The 25359-nt window shown below is 39.0% G+C and overlaps 2 protein-coding genes across 3 annotated transcripts in view; both read left to right on the top strand.

The window, feature by feature from the left end:
- DENND2B (DENN domain containing 2B) overlaps positions 1-25359 on the top strand; it is a 165429-nt gene that overhangs the window by 53448 nt on the left and 86622 nt on the right. The window lies entirely within an intron of this gene.
- TMEM9B (TMEM9 domain family member B) overlaps positions 1-25359 on the top strand; it is a 242560-nt gene that overhangs the window by 177554 nt on the left and 39647 nt on the right. The gene's annotated exons all lie outside the window — the stretch shown is intronic.

Raw genomic sequence — 25359 nt, 5'->3', positions numbered from 1 at the left:
TGGCTATAGTTTCCCTTTAACCCCTTAAGGACCAAACTTCTGGAATAAAAGGGAATCATGACGTGTCACACACGTCATGTGTCCTTAAGGGGTTAAATGTGCATGACCCTCTTAATTAGTGCACTGACAGGGTTATTTACTAAAGTGAGAATCCAAGTTGAATTCAAAGTGCATTTCAAATATAAGGCCAGAGTAGCCAAACTGAAAGCATACCTGACTTAAATTGAAATTCCTTTTTTCGATTCCACCTTTGATTTACTAATGCACCCAGCGATTCCTCCAAAACCATCGAATATAGATAGTGTGAGTGAAATGGTGGGAATTGTAAGTGAAGGAGTGAGCGAGTTTGGCTCTCCTAACACATAATGGGCAGCGGAGGGGAAATCACTTTAATGGGATCCTGCAGCTGGAAACGTGAACTGCGTGAACTTATTCCTCAGACCGGTTCAAGCCACTGACCCAGTTCCACATCTCGTGTTCAGATCAATCAGACTCACACGGAGTGAGCACTGGAGAATTCGGATCAATCTGACTCACACGGAGTCAGCTCTGGTGAATCCGATGCCTGCGAGAGTTAGGATTCTCTGTTAGACGTGTTCAGTTTCAAGTTATGAACAATAAACATGAATATAAAAAACAAACCTACAGGAAATGTTAAGAGGTGAATTAACACGCAACATGCAAAATACAGACCTTCTCGACATAAATTGTAAAATTTTCTTTCGACAAATGGGTTTATCCACTAAAGCAGTGAATTGAAGTTCAGTCTAAAGCAGCCGAGCTGTGACTACAGCAGAGTTGGTGATTTTTTCCCCAGATCAGCAGATGTTGCCGATTCTGAAATGTGGATTTCAATCCCTACAATGTACTGTTTAGTAAACCAGCCCCTTTATATTTTTTAAGAGTAGAAACGTATTTGGGATATTATTTAGGGACCATTTTACCTCTGTAGAACTCTGCATTGGACCTTATGGTGTCCTTTCCCAGAAATGCAGTGTAGTTACGCACACCCTGTCCTGATCTCACCCCATTATTCTGTTGCCGGGGGTAACAGCTTCCAGCAAAAAAAAGCAGAATAGATTAGCGGGCAGGGAATATGATGGAGATAGGGGTCACAATGTCTGCCCTGGTGATGGGATGACTTGGAAAAGGGCCAACAAAACTTGTTTCTCTTTGACAGCACTAAACATTAACCCCAGAAAATCTTCTTTCAGCTTTTTCGTTTCAGTAAGGTTTTTTTCTGGGGTAGATCCCAGCGTGTTGGGACAGGCCCCTCTTCCTGTATGTCAGCTTTAATTCTGACTGTTATACATCCATGATGAGCAATAAGTTGCTGCTATATAAATAATAAAAATAAATGACAACATCATTGGAAATGGAGTTTAAGCCATGTGGGTTGATCTTTTTATTGGCAAATTTTTTATTTTTTATTATTTTTTATTGGAAAATCACTCATATCAGAACTTCAAGAAGTTGAAGAAAATACAATAATTGTATTAAGGAGATATTTTTTAAATTTTTTTTACTAAAGATTTTTAGTTTTCTATAGTTGAATATTTTTTATTTTTTTTAGGAGCAATACTTCCTTTTTTAATTATAAAACTAATCCATTCTCCTATCGAGACTCGTCGTATCTCCGTGAGCGTTTTTTTTTTTTTTTTTTAGCAGTGTAACAATATCATGGAAAATTCATGGGATCCAGAACTGGTTTGTGAAATATGTTCGTTCATAGCTCATTAAATACTTTATTTAGTTGGATGGCGCCCAAAGAAAACAGAATGTAACATTTCTCCAAAATGCCGATTGATCCCGCGTTCGCTCTATCTAAGGGAATTCACTGTCACACTGAGCTATAATTTCCACAGTTTTAAAGCTCATTTGTTTTGTGTGTTATTTTAATGAATAATAAAGACAATTAAACCTTTAATGGCCATTTTTAGGGCAATGCGGCATGCTAATAGTAATTTTATGAACAGTTTTACATATAACGGGATTTGTGTATTCAGTAATGTGTTACTTTCCCGTCCCTTATATTCATCCAGAACACTTACTCACATTTTGGCACCAAATGGTTAAAGGGCTACTCAGTAATGGCTGTTTTTTTTAGTTTAGTTTTAAAGGAACACCATAGCATTTAAATACAAACCTGTATTCCTAATACTAGAGTGCACTACATCCTATTTTGAATTACAGCCCCGCTGTGATTAGTAAAAAAAAAAAAGTTTAAAAATGTTTCCTTACTTTTTTTTCCCCAGACTCCCTCGGTGCCGCTGCCCACTCTGTCTATGGCAACGTCATCTTAGAGGCGTAGCTTCCTCTACATCTGTTCAATGCAATGCTTCCCATAGAAGAGCATTGGTGACGAGACACACAATCAAAATGCTTCTTGTAGGAAAACATTGAATTAATTCATTTCTTTCCTTTGGGCTGTATGTGATGACGTTTAACGCCTACACGGACCCCGTTTCATTCGGTAGTTGCACTGAAGTCGCTGTCAGGGAGACTAGCGGTGTCGTGTGTTTAACTCTGCAGTTAAAACATTGTATTTTCTAAAAAATGACAGTGTTGTATATTATAGGGTTAAAACTACAGGGTTACTGCACCAGGACTACAGGTGCATTTAGTGATCCTTTAATGAAACACTCCATGCACTATTAGAGCTTATTATATAATTGTAGTTTGTTTTATTAAGTAGCTCAGTATATTATTACAGCTCTGTGAATTATTGTAGCTCATTATATTATTACAACTTATATCATTGCAGCTCATTGTATTATTGCAACTTGTTATATCATTACAATTTATTGTATTATTACAGCGCATTACAGCTCATTATATTATTACAGCTTATTGTATTATTACAACTTATTATATCACTACAGCTCACTGCATTAGTACAGCTTATTACATCATTACAGCTCCTTATATTATCACAGCGTATTGTATTATTACAGCTCATTGTATTATTACAACTTGTAATGTCATTACAACTTATTGGATTATTACATAGCATTACAGCTCATTATACTATTACAGCTTATTGCATTATTACAACTTATTATATCACTACAGCTCACTACATTAGTACAGCCTATTACATAATTACAGCTCATTATATTATTACAGCTTATTGTATTATTACAGCTCATCGTATAATTACAGTTTATGATATAATTACAGCTCACTGTATTCGTACAGCTTATTATATCATTACAGCTCACTACATTAGTACAGCCTATTACATAATTACAGCTCATTATATTATTACAGCTTATTGTATTATTACAGCTCATCGTATAATTACAGCTTATGATATAATTACAGCTCACTGTATTCGTACAGCTTATTATATCATTACAGCTCACTATATTATTACAGATTACTATATCCTTACAGCTCATTATATTGTTACAGCATATTATAGATTTGAAGAAAATCGTTAAATGTGGAATGTAAAAGTGGAAGCAATGAAACTGTTCCGGAATAGAACGTTTGTCTTTCAGTAACAGGAGATGATTATATTGTGGGTAAAACGTGTTCCTCGAGTGCAGTCCCTCTGGGAGTGGAGTAACCTGACGCTTTATGTGCTGCCGGGATAAGTCGCATAACGACGAGGTAGACAGACGTGTGTCGGAAACTGTTTCATAGTTATTGAGGTCTGTACGCTACACTGATGGAAACTTTTGGGGTAAATAAATCTAGTGCACGTTAAAACTAGCTATAGTGTCTTGTAGACGTGATACCTTCCTAACCATGATTCTTCAGCCTGTGGCTGATTGAGATTTGTGGGAAGCAAGTCCAGGAGTTGTGTTGGGGTCTGCGTGGAGCCCTGACATGACTGGCGTAAAGCATGAGCTGTTGATAAAAGTGGAAATAAATGTTTAATTGCTGGCGATCCCCCTGCTCGCCATGATGTCCAAATGCAAAGCATGTTCATGGTGAGACCTTCCATGAACAAGGGTTCCCAGAAAATAAGTAACTGGGATCGGATTGCACAAAATGAACCCAGCAGCACCCAATCAGCCAACGGGCTGTGTGCCTATGTTCTAGATAGAGGCAGAGCAATGGTATTTATAATGTTAGTCACAAGAAACGTTCCAAATAATGGTAAATTATTCAAAATCTCTTAACCCGATATCTATTGGGGGGATCCGAGAAAACCAGGGGACATTAAATATACATGTCTGGAGGTTATAGTGGCCCATTAGATGATGGTGAGGAGTTTGAAGAAGGCTTGTTGTTTGGGTGGGGACCAGTATAATTGAGATGTGGTCATTTTACCTGTCAGAGAGGTGATGTCAGACACACTGGCTTTACCTTCTAGGATAAATGTTTTGATTGTAATAATTTCTGTTATTATTTCATAAAGTTTGTTGCCATCCATTACTGGATATCTTTGACTCCTATATTCATATTTATTCATACAATAAATACAAATATCATATCCTTTCTCTCTTTAATGCAACGTTAGTAAATAACTGAGCTTTATCCCAGGTATACAGTATTAGTAAATAACCAAGCTATATTCCATATATATATATATATAGGGTAAGTCAATAGCCGAGTTATATCCCAAATATATATGGTTCGTAGATAGTCAAGGTGTATTCCAGATATGCAGGGTTAGTAAATAACCAAGCTATATCCCATATATATATATATATATATATATATATATATATATATATATAGGGTAAGTAAATAGCCAAATTATAATTGAGATGTGGTCATTTTACCTGTCAGAGAGGTGATGTCAGACACACTGGCTTTACCTTCTAGGATAAATGTTTTGATTGTAATAATTTCTGTTATTATTTCATGAAGTTTGTTGCCATCCATTACTGGATATCTTTGACTCCTATATTCATATTTATTCATACAATAAATACAAATATCATATCCTTTCTCTCTTTAATGCAACGTTAGTAAATAACTGAGCTTTATCCCAGGTATACAGTATTAGTAAATAACCAAGCTATATTCCATATATATATATATATATATAGGGTAAGTCAATAGCCGAGTTATATCCCAAATATATATGGTTCGTAGATAGTCAAGGTGTATTCCAGATATGCAGGGTTAGTAAATAACCAAGCTATATCCCATATATATATATATATATATATATATATATATATATAGGGTAAGTAAATAGCCAAATTATATCCCAAATATACATGGTTCGTAGATAGCCGAGGTGTATCCCAGATATGCAGGGTTAGTAAATAGCTGTATCCCAGATATACTGGGTTAGTAAATAGCTGAGTTATATCTGATGTAGACAAGGTTAGTGAAGAGCCGAGCTATTTCCCAGATATACAGGGTTATTAGTGAGCCATACCCCAGATATACAGGGTTAGCAAAGAGCTGAGCTATATCAGAGATATGCAGGGTTAGTAAATAGCTGTATCTCACATATACAGGGTTAGCAAAGAGCTGAGCTATATCCCAGATAGTTAGTAAATAGGCGAGTTGTATCCCAGATATACAGGGTTAATAAAGAGCTGTATCCTAGATATACAGGGTTAATAAAGAGTTGTGCTATATCCTAAATATACAGGGTTCGTAGATAGTCAAACTATATCCCAGATGTACAGGGCTAGTAAAGAGCTGTATCCCAGATATACAGGGTTAATAAAGAGCTATATCCTAGATATACAGAGTTAGTAAAGAGCTGTATACCAGATATACAGAGTTAGTAAAGAGCTGTATCCCAGATATACAGGGTTAGTAAAGAGCTGTATCCCAGATATACAGGGTTAGTAAAGAGCTGTATCCCAGATATACAGGATTAGTAAAGAGCTGTATCCCAGATATGCAGGGTTAGCAAAGAGCTGTATCCCAGATATACAGGGTTAGTAAAGAGCTGTATACCAGATATACAGAGTTAGTAAAGAGCTGTATCCCAGATATACAGGGTTAGTAAAGAGCTGTATCCCAGATATACAGGGTTAGTAAAGAGCTGTATCCCAGATATACAGGATTAGTAAAGAGCTGTATCCCAGATATACAGGGTTAGCAAAGAGCTGTATCCCAGATATATAGGGTTAGCAAAGAGCTGTATCCCAGATATACAGGGTTAGTAAAGAGCTGTATCCCAGATATACAGGATTAGCAAAGAGCTGTATCCCAGATATACAGGGTTAGCAAAGAGCTGTATCCCAGATATACAGGGTTAGCAAAGAGCTGTATCCCAGATATACAGGGTTAGTAAAAAGTTGTATCCCAGATATACAGGGTTAATAAAGAGCTATATCCTAGATATACAGAGTTAGTAAAGAGTTGAGCTATATCCTAAATATACAGGGTTCGTAGATAGTCAAACTATATCCCAGATATACAGGGTTAGTAAAGAGCTGTATCCCAGATATGCAGGGTTAGTAAAGAGCTGTATCCCAGATATACAGGGTTAGTAAAGAGCTGAGCTGTATCCCAGATATACAGGGTTAGTAAAGAGCTGAGCTATATTCCAGATATACAGGGTTAGTAAAGAACTGTATCCCAGATATACAGGGTTAGTAAAGAGCTGTATCCCAGATATGCAGGGTTAGCAAAGAGCTGTATCCCAGATATACAGGGTTAGTAAAGAGCTGTATACCAGATATACAGAGTTAGTAAAGAGCTGTATCCCAGATATACAGGGTTAATAAAGAGCTGTATCCCAGATATACAGGGTTAGTAAAGAGCTGTATCCCAGATATACAGGATTAGTAAAGAGCTGTATCCCAGATATACAGGGTTAGTAAAGAGCTGTATCCCAGATATACAGGATTAGCAAAGAGCTGTATCCCAGATATACAGGGTTAGCAAAGAGCTGTATCCCAGATATACAGGGTTAGCAAAGAGCTGTATCCCAGATATGCAGGGTTAGTAAAGAGCTGTATCCCAGATATACAGGGTTAGCAAAGAGCTGTATCCCAGATATACAGGGTTAGTAAAAAGTTGTATCCCAGATATACAGGGTTAGCAAAGAGCTGTATCCCAGATATACAGGGTTAGTAAAGAGCCGAGCTGTATTTCAGATATACAGGGTTAGTAAAGAGCTGTATCCCAGATATACAGGGTTAGTAAAGAGCTGTATCCCAGATATACAGGGTTAGTAAAGAGCTGTATCCCAGATATACAGGGTTAGCAAAGAGCTGTATCCCAGATATACAGGGTTAGTAAAAAGTTGTATCCCAGATATACAGGGTTAGTAAAAAGTTGTATCCCAGATATACAGGGTTAGTAAAAAGTTGTATCCCAGATATACAGGGTTAGTAAATAGCTGTATCCCAGATATACAGGGTTAGTAAAGAGCCGAGCTGTATCCCAGATATACAGGGTTAGTAAATAGCTGTATCCCAGATATACAGGGTTAGTAAAGAGGTTAGCTGTTTCATGTTTAAATTATAAAATCCTCTGAAGGACGAAGTGACGGATGTGAACATGAAGTGTAAGAATATTCTGATCTGGTTCAGCTGCTTGTTCTCTCACTGACCAAATATGGTGAAATTTCACATTATTCTCGGGTTTCCCTGACATTGTTGAGGAATCCCACATTATATAACATACATGACTAGAGCAGACGTGTCACGTCAAACACCATTTTCACAATACTCTGAGCATTCCTCCTGTGTAGAAATTGCTCCTAATTTCTTTCAGATGTTTCCAAAAGCAACTCAGATCCGAACATGGTGTCAAACTGGACTCAGAATGAGCCCGACCATAAACTAAAGCAGGTATATTGTATTGTTATTAAACGCAAACAGCAATATATTTACAGGGGAACGGTGGGAAGTATATTACCTCAGATTTTGTGTTAACAAAAATATAGTATATGGAAAAAATATATATATATAAAAAAATCAAGCCGACAGACCCCCAACCAGACCACGAAGAGGTTCCACCAATCAGGAGCCTCCCATTATGGACTAATTTTGTTTTCTTATCCCATAAACCTCTGTTACATAGAAACATAGAATGTGACGGCAGATAAGAACCATTTGGCCCATCTAGTCTGCCCAATTTTCTAAATACTTTAGCATGCGTGGGATAAGCATAAGGCTATCCTAACTATAAGATAAGGCCAGGGACTAATGAAAGTATTTAGAAAATTGGGCAGACTAGATGGGACGAATGGTTCTTATCTGCTGTCACATTCTATGTTTCTATGTTACTTTCATTAGTCCCTGGCCTTATCTTATAGTTAGGATAGCCTTATGCCTATCCCACGCATGCTTAAACTCCTTTACTGTTAATTCGGAGTTTAGAGATACGTAGATTTGTCCTCAGTTGCAGTTCCACCCATAAAAACAAAAGAGTGGAAATGCTAAATAAGTTAATATCAGCTATACTGCTGCTGCAGCCGATTTACAGATTCGCGTTCAAGCCTTTGCGCAACAATCCCACAGTTGCAGCCACGGCTCGTATGACGCAAGCGAAGGACTGATCTATAACCTGATATTGATAACATACAGTGATCATTAGCTTTAATTCTTGGACTGTCACAGTTAATATAACTCCCTCCTAGTCACATGAGCTGAGATAAGAATGCGAAATCTGATTTAAGGCAGCGAATGCGTGACACAAACAGACTTCTACTGTTAGATTATTTAGTCAGGAATAATTAATTATTGATAAACCTGTCATCCTGTCAATGTTCACTTACTTTTCAAACATATTTCTTTATAATTGCAGAATTTAACATAACGTGATATAATCAATCTCTCCAGTCATTATGTACCTACTATGTGTTTACAGGAAAATCAGCAATATAGGGGCCACGGGGCCCCCTCTCTGGAAATACAGCATGTGTGTGTCTCTTGCTCAGTGTGTGGGAAGTCAATGAATGGAGATATAGTGAGAAATGTGACAATATATGGGGATATGGAGGCACAATGTGATAACATGTGTAATTGGGGAGCAATATAACAATATTGTGACAATGTGACAACATATGGGGAAATGCAGAGTAATGTGACAATATATAGAAAATGGGGGTGTAATGTGACAATACATGGGGAAATGGGGGCGCAATGTAATAACCTTTTATGTCACCATTTAGTGAATAGCAAATGGTTTAGGTTTTTCTTTTCTAAATTCGCAATTTGTAAATTTTGCAAATCTTTATTTCAGTTTAGTCAAATTTGCTGCTTGTCGAATAAACCTCACAGAGCTTTGTGATGGTGTAATAAAGATTATCAGTTGGATTTAATTTTTATAAAAGACTCCCTTATATCTGTATAAATAGAAAGACTCCTTTATAATGCTTCGAGGAGCGGTACAGGGGTATAAATTGTTAAACCTAGATTTCACACAGAGTGCAGAATGACACAGACCCTTATTGTGCAACAATCTCTCTACATTGTTTCCCAATTCTGAATCTCACTCAGTAACCAATATACAAAAAAACTTTATCTGTCCAAAATCTACCAAACAAACTGGTGTTTTTCTCTCTCAAAATATGTAAACAGTTTGGAACTGAGGTCAGAACAATTATATCCATGTGGCTTCAGGCTAACGAGATGGAGCAAGGCATTGTGGGTCTTTGTGTCCAGACACTCAGTACTCCAGAGTAGAGAGAATTAGAAAAATCTGGGCGTTTGATTCCCGTGGGGCGAACACTTCAGTAGATCAGATTAGTTTATTACAGAATGGGGAGTTTTTCTGCCCATGGTCACGGTCACAGACAGAAGATCGCTGGAGCGCTGTAAAGCATATTGACCTAGATTTCATATTTTTGGATAAGCTTTTAAAATGTGGTTTTTGTCCCCCAAAATATTAAAATATAAACAATTATTATTCAGTTACTTTAGAAAGATGAATGATTGTACAAAATGGAGAGGCGACCCTCAGCCATGGACAGACAACTCTGCATGCTCTGTCACATTATAGTGACTGGATGATGGGGATGATAGTTGATCATGGGTGGTATTGTGAATTGCAGTAAATGGTGGATATTGTTAGGAATAGTAGTTAATAGTGGATGAAGCTGGGAATGACTGTTAATGGTGGGTGCTGGCGATGGCAGGTAATGATGGGTGATGATAAGAGTGATAGTAGTGGTATGTGATCCTAGGAACAGCAGTTATTGGTGGGTATTGGGGATAGCAGTTAATGCTAGGTGATGCTGGGAATGGCAGTTAATGGTAGGTGATGCTTGGAATTTCAGTTAATGGTTGGTGATGCTGGGAATGGCAGTTTATGGTGGGGGCTAAGGATGGTAGTTAATGTTAAGTGATGCTGGGAATAGCAGTTAATGGTAGGTGATGCTAGGAATGGCAGTTGTAGGTGGGTGGTGGGGATGGCAATTAATGGTAGGTGATGCTGGGAATGATGGACACTGTATGGGGTGAATACTCTAAACAATGTTTGTTTTCAATGAATAAAGGATATATTACAGACAATCCTCTGGTATGTTACCGCATGTTTGGCGAGGTTTTGGCTCAGGTAGCATTAGGCTGGACTTCTGATTTAAAACTAATCTACATCAGGATATCCTACAAGCACGGCTTATGTCTTAATACATCTGCAAACGGAAATTAGAATCTGTGGCCACAGGGAAATCATTACTGCAGACTAAATAAAAAGCATAATACTTTGTAACGGAAAAAAGATTGCTGTGTTTCCTGCAATTCTCTTATTAAATAATTATTGGATTTTCTGAAATATAATTATTGGTAGACACAACGTCCCTGTTACAGAGCTGAATAAAGCACTCTTACTTTCATTTTACGAGATTCTTCCACTGTCAGTTTAATTTGAATTATTAAATAATAATTAGAAAATGTTAACATATTAAGATGTAATGAAAGCAGGGGCTGTGGTTTTGGAGTTTTCTGTGTTTGGTGGAGGCTCGGGCAGAAGCAAAGCAAGATCATTGGAGATTGTACAACACAGGTACCAGGTTACCGGGCACATTATAGCTAAAAATTGCAAATTTAATTTTCTATTATTTTGGTCTCGAAGGCACACGGTAAGCACTATATCTGCTTCATCTCATTAAACTAGTTATAGTATATGGAGTCCCCTGGTACTGTCATTTCATTTAGGAGCAATTTTCGTTTAATGTTTTTATGTTTTAATGCTAAACAAGAGTCCCTAGCAGTCCATCTCCTCTGTGCTTCTCTGGCTAACGAGGAAGTATTAGGCCGAGCAGCAATGGGCAGCTGGGATTGGCTGAAAATGTCAGCTGACTGCTTTTAGCCTACCACAGCTTCCACTGATGGTATGAATGGGTACGACAACACGGAAGTGTGTAATCTCTGCTTTAGCCACACCTCCAGCTGGGGTCGGTCTGTGGCTGGCCAGAGACACATATTTAGTGTTGAACTGCTCAAACATGGTTTAACGCTGAATGGAGAGACAGTGCCAGGGGACTCCAGGTACTATAACCAATTCAATGAGATCAAATAGTTATTGTGACTACAGAGTCCCTTGAAATTTGTAAAACTGTGGCGGGGAATACTGGCTAGTAAATTGTGCCCATTCTCAGAGTGTGTTTATATTTTTTACTGACTTGCTTGCCACTTGGAACTGTCCTTTAATAAATAACAATATATAGAAATGTAAAACTGTAAAGTGCTGTGCAATATGTTGGTGCTATTTTCACAATAGTTATAATAAATATTAATCTTCTCCCTTTCACATTGTCTGCTACGGTACAGAAATGACCAGTACTGTAATAATCTGGGAATCCTTACAGCTTTGACTGTGCCCTGTGCTCTACTGCATGCTGTGCCAGGCAGATGCCAGGATGGCAGAGAAAATGGCGGAGCCCAGAAGGCAGGAGAGCGGGTGTGTGGGTAGTGATGTTACCAGACAGGTGAAACATTACACTGTACAAAAGGTGACTGAGAGGACAAAATTACACTCCACAGTATGTATAAAAAGTGTCTTGTCACTTGCGTCACTTCTATAAAGTGATGCAAACATGGAAAAGGGGTGTAGTTCCTAATGCAGTGCGCTGGCTGGTTCCACTGGTTTCTATGGTTACTGCCCCACTTTTAGTATTATAAAACAATTCTCAGAACATAACCTTTTTAATACATAACCCACATTGTGTATTTGTGAGGTAAAGTTCTAGAAGTAGAAGATTGCATGGTTTCCAGTGATTAAACCTCTTATAGAATTTTGCTCCAAAATTTATTATTATACCAACCCCCCCTCCCATTCTGTGTGTGCTATTGTTTGCATGTGTTTGCATGCATGTGTATCTATGTTTGCATGTGCATGTTTATATATGTGTGCAGATGTGTTTGTTAGTGCGCGTTCTTGCGTGTATGTGTATTCGTGGTAATTTGGGGTTCTTTCAATTACGATATACTGAGAACGTTTCCACTGTAACTGGGGACCAGGAGATGTTTGAGAATCCGAAGCGTTTGGATTGTAAAATAAAAAAATGTTGAAATCTAATCATGTCTGGCGGGGAGCCATGTTTTGCTCAGCTATCAATATTACTGTGATGTAATGCGCTCGTGTCTGAGATGAATCGTCAGAGGAATTGCTTATTGCGGGATGATTGTCTCCAGCTGGATTGCTCAAACCTTAGAAAAATAGAAAGAATTAAATAGCCTTCGCGGTAAATAACTTCAAAAATAATTCTCCTGCGTAATGCTGACATCTGAACTAACTTCTACGAACAGAACGATATTTCCTTGTTCTCCAAAATGTGAATATTTATGTATTTTCTATAAACGTGCGAAATGGGCAGTTCTCATATTGTTTCCTGTTAGAGTTCTTGAAGCGGTTTTAACTGAGGACCCATTGCAGCCTTGTACACAGGGCACACACTTATAGGATTCTCCCTACCTGGAGTAAACACAAGGGGGCAGAACCGTGCATGTACACCGGTCGCCTAACTGTAGGTGGGCAGCATGTATTGAGTGTGCACAGAGTCAGCCATGTTGTATCACCTTCAGCTGCCTGTGTGTAAAACGTCCGTGTGACCATGTGACTTGCTGGATGACTATGTGACTGCTGTGTGACCATGGCAACGCTCTCATTCATGTTGCCACATTGTATCACCTATAGCTGTCTGATAATGACTGGGAGACAAATGGAAATGCATGGGTCACTCTAAACACCATAACAACTTTGCATCATTATATAGAGTAATGATTTGCTGTTTGTATGTCTAGATCTATATTGTAATATAAGAAAACAGAATGTAAAATGTAGAATGCTGACTATTGAAAAAGCCCACTCCACGAGAAACCGTGGTTTATCAGCTCCTCCTAGTTCGCAGACTGCCTTGGCAAGTAAGTCGCCTGTCTCTGGATGGGTCAGTGTGACAGTGCAGGCATGTGACACGCAATGTACACAAGATGTACTTTATAAACTGTCACCAACAAAGGCTCTTCTTATCATGCGTACAAGGCTTGGTTAGTTTGTGACTTCATTGCGAAAGAATTTGCCTCTTTTTCCAAAGCAAAATTACACAGCGTCATTGTGCTCAGAAACGCCAAGTTATCGTTCATTTTATTTTCTGCTCAGCTAGTGACGTGTGCAACGGACTCATTGAATCAAAAATGATAGAATTCAATGTTTTGTTTAAAGATTCTTTGTTCCATTCCCTGGCTGCAATGTTTTTTGTTTCTGTGTTTTGCACTTGCAGGATTTGTGGGATATAATTACGAGTAATTGCTAATAATGAAGTCAGAATAGCTGGGCTGAAGTTGGAGTTTATTCCAAGTTTGGCAGCTTTGACCTGAATTCTGAGAGACAGTTGTTTTCCCTACATAAAGTATACATTACATTTCTATAAGTATCTGAGGATGACCTTCAGACGGTTAGTGGAAAAAAGATCCATTTCACTATTTCTTAATGAAATCTCAACACTAGTTCCCCATCTCTGGGAAGCACTGTGTGATCCGATCCCCCCATCTCTCCTTCCTGGCAGTTCTGTATGATCCCCCATCTCCTCTTCCTAGCAGTTCTGTATGAACCCCAATCTCTCCTTCCTGGCAGTTCTGTATGACCCCCCAATCTCCCCTTCCTGGCAGTTCTGTATGAACTTCAATCTCTCCTTCCTGGCAGTTCTGTATTACCATCCCAATCTCCCCTCCCTGGCAGTTCTGTATGACCCCCCCAATCTACCCTTCCTGGCAGTTCTGTGACCTCCCTCCAAGCTCTCTTTCCTGCCAATTCTGTATTAGCATCCCCCCCATCTCCCTGTCTTGGTAGTTGGGTATGACCTCCTCCAGTCCCCCTTCCCCCCCATCTCCCCTTACTGACAATTCTGTATGACCCCCCATCTCTCATGTTTTCACCACGTCCAACTGGTGACAAAATGTAATAAAACCCTCTTTCAGATATTGACACATGAAGCATTCCATCCCAGCATCCCGTGGATTCTCTTAAATGATTTACTTAGAATAAAAATATGCTGTTATACCTCTTAGGGAAACATCAATATTTGGTTCTTTGTTTAAAGTCTTTCAGTCCGAGAGCTCTGTTAGTTTTAATGGAAAAGAAAATAGAATCATCTATTAATGGTGTCCTGACTTTCCAGGGTCAGCATTGTGTTTAAAGGATCCCTGTAATAGAGACCTTTACTGTTGCAAAAATACATTTCTCTTGCTTACATTAAACATGTGATAATTAACTATTTGTGTGAACTGACTTTGTTTTCTCTCCGTTAAAAAAAATAAAAAAATAAATACACATTCATTTTATTTAATGACTTTGGTTCACACAGGTCACAGGTGACATCATTATATATCGTTATATCACCATATGATGAAAGCTCAGTAGGTTAATGTGCCAACTGTAGAGGTCAATGTATAATCTGTGAAAGACATAGATCTATAGCGCCTAAGTGTCCTGGATGCTGCAGGACAGTCCTTAGTTGAGACCCATGTGTCACCGTCCTGGGTAACTTGTCTGTTGTCTCAGATCACCGGTGAAGGTACTGTGCTATATGTTTCAGTCAGACCATGCAGGGTTTGAATGGACCACTCAAAATCAATGTAAGCCAAATCTGGGTAATAGCAATGTTACGTAATTTTATGTCATGGCATTTATTGACACGTTATTTTAAGACGATAACAATTTCTTACATTGGCCTTGATTTAATTAGTTTTCCAAATGATTCAATACTATTTGAAAAACGTTCCAAATGATTTATCTATAGAAGTCACCATTAAAGTCTATGGGAATTTTTGTAGGCAGAAAGAAGGTCTGTGAATTTGATAACTGTTGCGTGATACCGATTGAAAGTCGTAAATTGTTATCGATCAGTTACTGCCGCAGATTGTAAAGGGAGCTTTGATAAGATTTTAATTGTTTTTTTCAGCTGACAAAAAAGAGATAAACATTTAAAATGGCGAGGAGTTACGAACTCTAACATATTTATCTAAAACCAATCCAAAAGTAATTCAAGCCGTGCTCAAAGAGAAACTGTCACTTCTGAGAATTTAGTACAATCCAGCTCTTAACTAATATATAAACAAAGGTTCTGTTCTAGAAAAGCGTGATTGATTGTTTATCTCATAGGCTTCCTAAAATGTGTTTATTGACAAATTCACAGAAAGTTTTTAGCGGTTCGTTAGAGGTGACGTTACAGTATCCTCGAACTATTCTTACATTAACAGGTTCAACATCACCAGGGCGGGGGGCAAAAAATAAACCATTATATTATATCAGTGCTCTCATCACTTGTAATGTTACTTTAGCGACTGCATGACATCTGCTTCATGTGTTCCGTTTTCTCCTTGTTATTCACTGAAGGTTTCTGGGAAATACCTTGGGACTGAATGGCCGTGATCTAAGGTAGTGATTGTCTTTCATTCTCCCGGGCATGACTGAAATTTTATGCTCCTAATAACATAGTAATTATTGTGTTATTGCTAAGAGACGTTTCAACGTTCTGAATACACATTTGTAAAGGGGAAGGGTTGCGGAAGTGAAACATTAAAGGTCAGTGCAATTTGGCATCATTTTAGAAAGATGTCATCAACGTATCAGCAATCTCACATCCACATCTCTCTTGAAAAGACGCAATCTGTTGGCGGCTCATTTTCCAGGTTGGGTTGAGTGAATGTCATGCCAGAAAGATCTTTTTTTTTCCTCCATTGTTTATGCTGTTGAAATATTATCTTTAATAGCCATTAGGATATGAGTGAACATGCGATCATGGAATTAATTAATATTTTCTGCATTATTTAATATTGAATATCTGATGTTTGTTGTTATAAACACCATTAGCCTTCACTTCCTTTTACTTCCCTACTACACACTGGGGTCCATTTACTTAATAGTGAGTTATAGTGGCTAGTATAATAAACCTAAAAAAGCACAGTCACAAAAGTATCCGTCTGTGCCGGTGCCTGATCGGCACCTCAGTGTGGCCGCACCTGATCAGTGCGGTCACGGTGCCCGATCAGCACCGCGATGTGACCGCATCCGATCAGTGTGGTCACACTAAAGGAGGGAGAGGTTACTTTCCTTGCCTCCAGCGCCTCTCCCTCCTCACAGCTCCCAGGACTGCGGCTGGGTCCAGCGTTAAGAAGGACGTCGGCCGCTGCAAGGCGGCGCTATATGATAGCGCCACCCACAATGACATCAGCAGTGACGTGAACGTGCCTGCGGCGTAACGTTTTCGCCGTACACGCACGTTGTGGGGTGATGGGACCCATATTAGCAAATAGTAGGGTTTACCAGGTTATTTAAACCCAAACCTGCTGCTGTTGAGTGCTCTGTCGTGGTTTCCATCCTGTTGGTTATTCGAGAGCGCTTTCTACTGTTATTTGGTTTTGTATGTGTGTGTGAGCTGCACTGAATGACTGCCACCATTTGAGGTTATGAATTCACTGAAACAACCTCGTTGTAAAAATTCACTAATGAGGCTTTCTTGAAATCTTCAATTTCTCATTAATGAGTATGTTGTTCTAATTAGCTTGCAGTCATCCAGCCAATCACAATGCAGTATATTAAATTTTTCCAACATGTAGCCAATCACAATGCAGTATATCACAGTTTTCCTGCCTCCAACCAATCACAATGTAGTATATTACAGTTTTCCAACATCCAGCCAATCACAATGCAGTATATTACACCTTTCCTACATCAGCCAATCACAATGCAGTATATTACAGTTTTCACACATTCAGCCAATCACGATGCAGTATATTACAGTTTTCCCCATACAACCAATCCTAATGCAGTATATTACAGTTTTCAGACTTGCAGCCAATCAAAATGCAGTATATTACAGTTTTCACACATTCAGCCAATCACAACGCAGTATATCACAGTTTTCCTGCCTCCAACCAATCACAATGCAGTATATTACAGTTTCCCCACATGTAGCCAATCACAATGCAGTATATCACAGTTTTCCTAGATTACAAAGCCAGGAAGTAATACTGGAAGCTGCACGCTATATATTTTTAACCAAGAAAATAATAAAATGTTAAAATCAGTAAAGCGCTGTGCAATCTGTTGCCAATATCTAAACAATAAAAATAATTAGTAAAATGTGACATTAAATGCATGGTGACTCCCCCTCTATACTGCACAGTGTATGTACACCAAGTATGAGCTCCGGTATCTTACCATATATACTCGTCTATAAGTCGATCTCGTCTATAATTCGAGTGCAGATTTTTGACCAACAATTGTGAACTAGAAAAGCTACAATTTCTGGGGAAATTGCGTGAAGTGTCCTTGCCTCCCCCAGTGGTCTACAACTGAAGTGGGCGGAGTAACTGTTATCATTTATATAGCACATTTAATTGCAACGTTGTTGCACACTTACATTAAAACATACATTTATAAAAACATTAGCAGGTGTACAAAAGGCTCTGTCTATGACATCACTTGCTGCTGCAGCCTGGCACAGGTCAGAGTATTTTGGCGGTAGCCATCTTCAAACGGTCGTATTTTAAAAACTATAAATCCTACAGCGAAGAGCTTTATATTGTGAGAATCACAAGACCCAGACCTACATTTTGATGCATAGTATGTCTCTGAGATATTAACAATGAAGGCACAGTCGCAGTTTAGAAATTGCCCTTCAAATGTGAGCTTTGCAGAGTGGAGTTTCAATGAATGTCAATGGACGGCATGAGTTGCAAACAAATGGTCATATTGTGAAAACTATCAGGACTATGGCTTAGCTGTGGACATTTTTAGTGGCAGCAGGGATAGCTGAACGTTTTGATATAAGATTTGTGTAGGTGGGCTTGAAAATGAGGGAGTGGTGGCAGTTTAGAAATCATGTCCTGATTTTTCAGCTTTTGCCAGCTCCCACTCTAGCTTTGCCATTCATTCCCATGGGACAAATTTCGCCGCAAGAACAACGATATTCAGTGAACCATTCAGCGAAACGTTCCAAAAAATAAGAGCACACCAATCGGGAACAATCCGCACGTTTTGGTATATTTTTGTCCATGTAGTGTAAAAACTGTGGGAGGAGTTAGGGTGGTAAATTTGGCTATAATAATAATAAGAATATATATGTGAGATAACATTAAGTGGTCTTGCTATGCCAGAACACTTAAATATGCTATAAACCGTGGATAAGTCGAGGGTAAAACTTGGATCTATGAAATTCTGTGATTTTTATAATTTTGTCAGATTTTACCTAGGTACAGATCCTGAAACAGTACCTACTTCTCTGCATCTTAGTGCACACGCCTAGCCTCAAAGCTATTAGTTGACCATGCCTGAACGCGGCAGGCACATGCGGTTAGCGTTATCTCGTCAGCTAGTGGTCCTGCTTGCAGCTCACTACAGCCACCGCTGCAACAGTGACGTGGGAAGGGTACCGATAGGTGGCAGTCATCAGCTGCGATGACAGCAGCAATTGCTGCACTGTATACTAAAACATGGCCGGTGTATGATTGACTCCAGGCATATAACACCATATGCTTGTATCTAGATCTCCGTAAGTTAACACTCTGCATACGCGAAACTAGCACTGCGTTTTAAAATGAAGTTTACAACTAAAATTTCTCGATGTATATACGGTAATAACCAGGGCTGGCTGAAATGATGAGAGTTGCAATCAAGGAATGGCTGGAGTGTTTAAGTACGTACAGCGCTAATTTAAACCGTCCAATGTCTTACACACTGCCTGGGGTGAAATAACAAGTCAGTGTGTTTCTGTGTCGGAAGATGATAGATGGATGCCGTCCGTTCCCCGGGGGCGCAGGGGAAACATTTTAACATGTCTGCTCCTATAGAGAGTCCCTGTGAAATATTCTGCGAAAGAAAGGCGTCATTAAACAAAAATGGGATTATTCACCAAAGTGAGAATTGTAGAGGGAACTGTAAAATAATGACACGGAAAAAACAGCTGACTTGGAATTTATTTTTCAGTTTGGTCATTGTGGCCAAAAATGTTAACTTTTATTTTATTTTCTGCACAAATGAAATTGCTAGAGTCAGTTTTGCTTCTCTGAGCTGCTGGTTTAGTAAAGAGACCGCTAGGACCCACTCGTGCGCTGCCCTGAGGGACAGATGGGTCACAGATGAGTGCGTTGTGTAACGTTCCAGATCTGGTTCTCCTGAGATGTTCTGCTCGCTGCAACAGTTTTACTGGAATTATCAGGGGTGACTCACAGTGTCTAACGTGTGTCTTTAATTTCTCCACTGACGACCGTAATACAAATCGTTTGTTTTTTGGCATTCCTCTCCATTGAGGGATGTTCTGTTTCTCAATTCCCCCTTTCCTGGAATTGTATGTATTGGTTTTAATCCCCTGCCGGCAGCAGGTTTCTGTGAATGATGGTCGCAGGGCAGTGTGTCTAACATGATGATTGTATGCCCTGTTATGCTACATATACCCATAAAATACCGCAACGCTTCAGGCTGGTATTTAACCTGAACACATTTTTTTTCATTTCCTCTACATAGATTCCTGTTTATTGTACCTACCTGGGAGAAACCTAACCGCTCTCCGCTTCCACCTTAGTGTGCACCATTCACCATTTCCACCTTACTGCACACCACTCATCACTACCACCTTACTGGGCATCATTCACCACTACCACCTTACTGGGCACTACTCTCTGCTACCACTTTATTGCACATCATTCACCACCAACACCTTACTGGACACCACTTTCCGCTTGCACCTTAGTGCGCACCACTCACCATTACCACCTCACTGCGCACCACTTATCACTACCACCTTACTGAGCATCACTACCAGCTTACTGGGCACATCTCACCACTGACACCTTACTAGACACAACTACCACCTTACTGAGCACCACTCACCACTACTACCTTACTGGACATCACTATCCACTGACACCTTACTTGGCACTACCACCTTACTGGACACCACTCACCACCGATATATTACTGGGCACAACTACCACCTTACTGAGCACCACTCACCACTACCACCTTACCGGGCACCACTTTCCACTACCACCTTACTGAGCACCACTCTTCACTACCATCTTACTAGTGACCTCTCTCCACGGACACCTTACTGGGCACCACTTCCACTGCCACCTTACTGAACAAAACTCTCTACTACCACCTTACTTGACAATACTCTCCACTGCCACTTTACTGGGCACCACTCTCCACTGCCACCTTACAGGGCACCACTTTACTCTGCCACCTTTTGGGCAACAATCTCCTTAGCCAACTTATGGGGCACCACTCTAATGTACTACCTTACTGGGCACCACTCTACTACATTACTGGGCATCAGATCATTAAAAGGAGGTTGGCATGGGAGTGTTAAGGGTCTCTAAGGAGGGAGGAATGTTCTATGATGCGGAGATGTAGTTTATCTAAGTAGCTTTAATGCCAGTGGCTGGGCAAGCATCATGCCAGGGGCCAGTGCTGAAACCAGACTCCAATTAGCAGCAATGTAAAGTCCCCTAGCCTCAATGGGAGAAAAGTCAAATAGGAAATATAACTCACTCACACCGCCCATGCTGTACTTTTAGTGTTACAGTGCGCTCACTCACTGCTCCAACACTGTATTTATAGTGTTACAGTGTGCTCACTCACTGCACCAACACTGTACTTACAGTGTTACAGTGCGCTCACTTACTGATCCAACGCTGTACTTATAGTTTACAGTGCGCTCACTCACACCGCCAACGCTGTACTTATAGTGTCACAGTGCGCCCACTCACTGCACCAACGCTGTACTTATAGTGTCACAGTGCGCTCACTCACTGCACCAACGCTGTACTTATAGTGTTACAGTAGAGAGTGGTACCCAGACTAAAGCTCCATTCTTTGTCAATTTTTGTCAGTCTTTTACACAACTTATTTAAAAAAAGCATAATTTCTAAAAACAAACAGTAAAAATTGGGGCAAATAAGGGGGGTTGGAATATGCCAATATAACAAAAGAAACAGGAACAGATCCGCTTTAAGGGTAATTAGCGATTACCGATAGCAGCCCCAGAAAACAAGATCTCACTGATATAATAACCAGCCAGTAATGCAATAATCTTCTTCAATTCTTCCATTAATACGTCATGGCTGAAATACGCAAATGGCATAAACGATATTTACATGTGAGCTATGATAAAGGAATTACTGGGCCGTGGAGTATTTTTATAAAATATAGTGCGTCTTGCGCCGGAAAAGTACGGCTGGTTGTCTTCATAATATATCACAAAGCAGATTACACCCACTGGAAAAACCCCATTGAAACATTTGAAACATTTCTGTTATTATTTATTTTATATAAAAATACTAATTATGTACAAAATACATTTTTACACTAAGTGACTCGATGTGTACAGAGATAGTCATGATTTTGTTCAAAAACATAAAAGTTCCAGGCTTCCAGCAGATTCCTAAATAGCGTATGTTGGGGACAATTTGACATTGCGCTAGGGTGTGTCTGGGCGCTCCTGGCACACCCTTTGCGCACGCCTTTTGCAGTGGTTTATGTCAGGGTTCCATGGGCTTGGATTTACATCTGATTTACATCCTGCTAGCTGATTGGCTGGAAGTACATTGTGTGCGTTGGAGGTGGAGACGGGGCAGAAATGTGAAGGAGTGAATCTTTTTTAAAATTTCATATGACACAGTACAATTAGCTGCAATAGTGCAATAACTGTAATAATACATACACTGTAATAATACACTGAGCTGTGATAATACAATGAGTTGTAATAATACAATAAGCTGTAATAATACACTGAACTGTGCTAATTCAGTGAGTTGTAATAATACAATAAGCTGTAATAATACACTGGGCTGTGATAACACAATAAGCTGTAATATTACACTGAGCTGTAATAATACACTGAGCTGTAATAATAGCTGTGATAATACAATGAGTTGTAATAATACAATAAGCTGTGATAATACAATAAGCTGCAATAATACACTGAGCTGTAAAAATACAGGGAGCTGTGATAATACGAGTTGTAGTAATACAATAAGCTGTAATAATACACTGAGCTGTAATAATACACTGAGCTGTGATAATACAATGAGTTGTAATAATACAATAAGCTGCAATAATAGACTGAGCTGTAAAAATACATGGAGCTGTGATAATACAATGAGTTGTAATAATACAATAAGCTGTGATAATACAATGAGTTGTGATAATACAATACGCTGTAATAATACACTGAGCAGTAACAATACGCTGAGCTGTGATAATACAATGAGTTGTAAAATTGCAATAAGCTGTAATAATACACTGAGCTGTGATAATACAATGAGTTGTAATAATAAAATAAGCTGTGATAAAATAAACTGTAATAAATACAAGAAGCTGTAATAATACACTGAGCTGTGATAATACAATTAGTTGTAAAAATACAATAAACTGTAATAAATACAAGAAGCTGTAATAATACACTGAGTTGTAATAATACAATAAGCTGTGATAATAAAACAAACTGTAATAATACAATAAGCTGTAACAATGCAATGAGTTGTAATAAAATACTGGGCTGTAATAATAATATATTGTAATAATACAAAAAAATGACATACTATACTGTCATTACATAAACATTATAACATAGTAGGCTGTAATAAAGGGCTGTAACGATACGCCAAGCTGTAATATTTTAATAATAAATGATGATAATGATAACTAGTAATACATTCAGCTGTAATTATGTAACAAACTGTAATAAAAATAAATTGTTAAGCATTAATAAAAATAAATGGCTGTCACGATACACCGAGCAGTAATAATGCGTTAAGTTGTAATAATACAATAAAAGGACCGCATAAACTGTTATAACAAGCTGTAATAATAAAACAAGCTGTAAATCACAATCTGTAGTCATTTTGCAGCATCTGATGTGCTAATCACAGGCTCCATGTTAGATTAACTAGACCATCCTGCCAGGTGAAAACATACACTAATAGTTTCGCTGTTTTAAAAGTCCGTTTTCATGTTAATTAATGTTCCGATTAAGATTGAAATATGGTTTATTAACAGATTTACTCTTCATTTCCAGGCTGAAAACTACCCACATTTTTATTAATTCTTTTTTTTAAATTGAATGTACATTATCTTTAACACAAAAAAGCACAGAGTATACAGAAAAAGAAATTGAGATTTGGCGGTAAAAGGGGATGAACTTCCTAACAAAGGTGCATAGATAATTCCCATCACTGTAATTGTGGAATAAACCTGTCCCTGGGAGAGGCTAAAACTTAGCAAAATGTAGACTAAATGCAGCTTAGGGGAAATGGGCCTTAAAAGGGCCAGGAGGCAGGCTTAGGTGGACCTTAATGGTAACTTGGGGGCAGGACTGGTATATAGGGAAGCCATTTTGAATTGTGTCATTTTCATTACCTGACTGGGTTTGTCCCTCCTTTTGTTAGCTTGGCCTTAGTCTTCAAGTCCCCGTTTTGTCACAGCTGCATGGCTGGTGAGGAGAATGTTAGGGGGTAAATGGTCTTTTTAGGTTAAAAAGAACAAATGTAGTTAGTTGGTTGGTTAAGGTTTTGAACTCGTCGGTGGTGCAGAGCCTCAGAGATGTAGGGGTATCTGGGTATACCCCTACTATGGTGCTATTAAGAAAATGTGTTATTATTATTATTATTATTATTATTGCCATTTATATAGCGCCAACAGATTCCGTAGCGCTTTACAATATTATGAGAGGGGATTTAACTATAAATAGGGCAATTACAAATAAACTTACAGGAACAATAGGTTGAAGAGGACCCTGCTCAAACGAGCTTACATTCTATAGGAGGTGGGGTGTAAAACACATTCGGACAGGAATTTGCAATCAAATAAGGTGGGCTGCCCTTTAGGAGAGGGCAAGAGACAGGTATGTGAGGTAGGGGTTAGTCTTGGAGGCCATAAGCTTTCCTAAAGAGATGGGTTTTAAGGCACTTCTTAAAAGATGCAAGACTAGGGGAGAGTCTGATGGCGGTAGGAAGGCTATTCCAATGTTGTTATTGTGTACAAATATGGGTAATTGCCTTTTCTTATTGACACGTGGGCTCTGATGTTGTACGTTTGGGGGTTAGGGGGGAATGACTTTCAGTTTGTTAATCTAAGTTATAATTTATGAAAGCTGTGGGCATATTGACCCATACATCAATAGTGTTGGTGTCTTATTGGGCCAGGGTTTGGTTTGGGGGTTATTTAATTTCCACCGTCCCATACGACGACAATGCGCCTGTCATGAAAATGTAGTTTGGCACTTGGCCGCAGTTCTGTTCATCACATAGGGGAATGGAATTATTGCCTAAGCTGATGGCAGCACCATTGTTTACCATCAGCTTGCTGGCTGCTCCATTCTTAGTTCTGAGAACCGAGTACACTGTGATCACACCATTGCATGTGGGACCGACTGGCTGGTGTATATGACCAGCTGGCATCTGTGACTGGCTTGTGTTTGTGCCTGGTTCCCCGTGTGAGATGCTGCTGTGTTTTGTCTGTGACTAAAGTCTATTGTAGACCACCCTTAAATTGACTTTGCAATGAAATTATCTGCCTTAAAGGTTATAAATAACTGTGTCTAATTATAACCACATGTCTAATTATATTCTGAAGAAGCCTGACACTTGGCTGTAACATTGTTTATTATTTATCTTCTGTTTAATGTAACTATTCCATTAACCTGTGCTGGTATGAAGGCCTGCCGTGTGTATTGGACATTAACATTGACCTGCCCCATTTATTATGGATGTTCATTATACAGAAATCATTCCTGGAGATTGCACCATGTTAGCATTTCAAGTTCACATAATGTGAATGTTTAGACTAGAGCATCTGCTCTTCAATGGGCAGAAATCCCATACCTGCCCAGCATCCCTGTCTAGAAGGGACAGTCCCTATGTTGGTCCAAATCTCTCTGTCCCTCTTTTCTATCCCAACATCCACCTTTTCTATCCTAATGTCCCTCTCTTTTAGGAGCACCATATTCTCTGAGTGTATAACAAGAGCCCCACAGCA

This window comes from Pelobates fuscus, chromosome 12, assembly GCF_036172605.1.
Source record: "Pelobates fuscus isolate aPelFus1 chromosome 12, aPelFus1.pri, whole genome shotgun sequence".
NCBI lineage: Eukaryota > Metazoa > Chordata > Amphibia > Anura > Pelobatidae > Pelobates > Pelobates fuscus.
The sequence above is the reverse complement of the archived record's forward strand: the minus strand, read 5'-3'. Positions and strand labels throughout refer to the sequence as shown.